This window comes from Otolemur garnettii, unplaced genomic scaffold, assembly GCF_000181295.1.
Source record: "Otolemur garnettii isolate 467f Iridium unplaced genomic scaffold, OtoGar3 scaffold00278, whole genome shotgun sequence".
NCBI classification, from domain to species: domain Eukaryota; kingdom Metazoa; phylum Chordata; class Mammalia; order Primates; family Galagidae; genus Otolemur; species Otolemur garnettii.
In genome coordinates, this window is record NW_003852673.1 from 310,150 (window position 1) to 312,913 (window position 2,764).

Consider the following 2,764-nt stretch of genomic DNA (forward strand, 5'->3'; position numbering starts at 1 on the left):
ATCACAGACCTTTCTGACTCATGTTAAGGAGGAATTGATTCTGTGGACCATGACTCATGCCATGACTCATATGGGGCTGGCCCTTGCCTTCAAATCCCTGCTTACTCCTGCCAGAACTCTGTCTTTGGGTCTGTAATGAGCTTGTTCATTTCTGCCACTTTGAGAGGTATGCACACCGTTAGTCTTTCTCTGGCTCCAGTGAGTCTGGGCATTCATTGCCAAGGAGAACAGAACTCTCTGGTTCTGTTAAAACATTCCCTCCAGGTTACAGAAGAGTTTCAGGAGATAACCCTCCCACTTTTTACAAGGTCTCCAGCAGATGACCTCTGATCTCTGTCATGGCATGCCCAGCCCCCTCCTGAACTTCACTAACACCACAACAAGAATTGCTTTAAAAGAGGCCCCTCACCCTAATTCAGGGCTGTTGCCATTTTGCATTCTCAGCAGCGGCCTGTCTGCTTGGAGATACTTGACAGCTCTGCTGCTGACTCTACTTAGCCTGGTTCTTTGATGTATCTTTCCAACTTTTGACATCCAACACACATGAGGTATGTTAAGTGTAGCCATAAACTCTGCTAATGTGGGACAAAGTGCTAGTACATGACAACCAGTACACCTTCATCCACCCCAGTTATCACTATGAATGAGAAGCCTCTCCTTTTTAAGAGGACTGACCTCCGGGACCCACAAACAAGCAATGTTTGGGGCTACCTTCCAACAGATTGTTAAACTGGTTGTACAGGTACAACTCAAACCAGAATCCCTGGAGGTTTATGACTATCTCCAAGTTGTTCAATAATGACTGAAAACTGAGAGGAATAAGCATAGTGAATTTTTTCTGTACCCTCTGCTCCTGGAAAGCAGCGATGGTTGAGAAATTCCCTACCCTGTATGTCCTGGGAGCTGACTAACTGCAAAAGACCACTCCGTGCTTGCAGATCAAACTTGCCACCATCTTTCATCATGACTTCCTCATTTACCTCCCTCCAGGCCCCTTCCTCTTCTTTGAGATGTTGCTCATTAACAAACCTGCTCCCTGTTGCAATCAACTGAATGAAAATTTTTGCCTTTTGGACACAGACATGGAGTTGAGTTAGCATTTCAGTAAGGGCCAAGCCTCTTAAGTAGGGTCACACAGGGAGTATTTGAGGAATGGCAAGAGGACCAGCAAGGCTGAAGGATGGAGATGTAGGAGATTAGGTCAGAGGTTAAAGAGAATTGGATTAATGGTGAATGAGGTGAACAGCTATTACAGGGTTTCCAGGAGAGGAGTAGAATGACCTGCCAGGTTTGGTGGAATAACTCTGACTGATTTGTGGGAAACATAGGAAAGTTGGAAGCAGAAAGCCCAACTGATCCCTACCACAATCGTCTAGGAACCTAGATGCTCATGGAATGATTAGTTGTTGGATTCTAGGTATATTGGAAAGATAGAGCTAGTAGAACCTTTCTCCATATGTGGAAAAAAAGAAAATGAGATATCAAAGATGACTGCTCAATGTTTGGGCTGAGTAATTAAAAGGAGGAAGTCATGCGGAGACGCCATCTTTCAGTAATTCACCAAAATGACGAACACAAAGGGAAAAAGGAGAGGCACCCGATACATGTTCTCTAGGCCTTTTAGAAAACGTAGAGTTGTTCCTTTGGCCACATACATGTGAATCTACAAGAAAGGTGATATTGTAGACATCAAGGGAATGGGTACTGTTCAAAAAGGCATGCTACACAGATGTTACCATGGCAAAACTGGAAGAGTCTACAATGTTACCCAGCATGCTGTTGGCATTGTTGTAAACAAACAAGTTAAGGGCAAGATTCTTGCCAAGAGGATTAATATTCATATTGAATATATTAAGGGCTCTAAGAGCCAAGATAGTTTCCTGAAACATGTGAAGGAAAAGGATCAGAAAGAGAAGGACGCCAAAGAGAAAGGTACCCGGGTTCAACTGAAGCGCCAGCCTGCTCCACCCAGAGAAGCCCACTTTGTGAGAACCAATGGAAAAGAGCCTGAGCTCCTGGAACCCATTCCCTATGAATTCATGGCATAAAGCATATAACATAGCACACAGGAGTACCAGTGGACCCATGCTTTTAGGTGCAAGAACCTATTTACTCTCCATGAGCTCATGGCATAATAGGTGTATAGCACAGCACACAGGATAACCAATTAGATCCCACGTAACAGTGATACAAGGTGCTGGGACCTATTTCCCATGAATTCAAAAGTCAAGGTTTTGTCACATTCAATGGCAAGATGCCTCCCTGAGCTACTGGAGCCTCTTCCCTATGAATTCATGGGATGGTAATTAAAAACAACAGCGTAAAAATGTGTGTTGTTCGTTCACACAAATGTGATTTTTTTTTTTCTGCAAAGAAATATTAAACCAAATTTTAATGTATCCTAAAAAAAAAAAAAAAAAAAAGGAGGAAGTCACCATAAACTGAGATAGGGAAGACCTTGGGCTACTTTGGACAAGATCAGGAGTTCAATTTTACATATGCTAAGTTTCAGATGCCTACGAGATGTAGATGCCCTAAAGAGGTATTGAGGACATGGGACCTAGTAGGCCACAGTTGTAATTCAACTGACCTCCACCCTAGCTTTACCTATGGGTCCTCTCATAGTCCCCTTTGCCTTTCAACCCATCTGAAACATGTCCCCTTTCCTTGCTTAGGAGATTGAGATAACATAGACCCTTCTGTGTCAGATACATCTCTGATTCAAGATTTCCTCTAGCTTTGCTTAGATAGTTATTCAGCAATA

At 43.2% G+C, this 2,764-nt stretch overlaps 1 pseudogene; it reads left to right on the forward strand.

The window, feature by feature from the left end:
• The first annotated feature begins 1,556 nt into the window (after positions 1-1,556).
• LOC100966106 lies at positions 1,557-2,048 on the forward strand (annotated as a pseudogene).
• Positions 2,049-2,764: the final 716 nt, after the last annotated feature.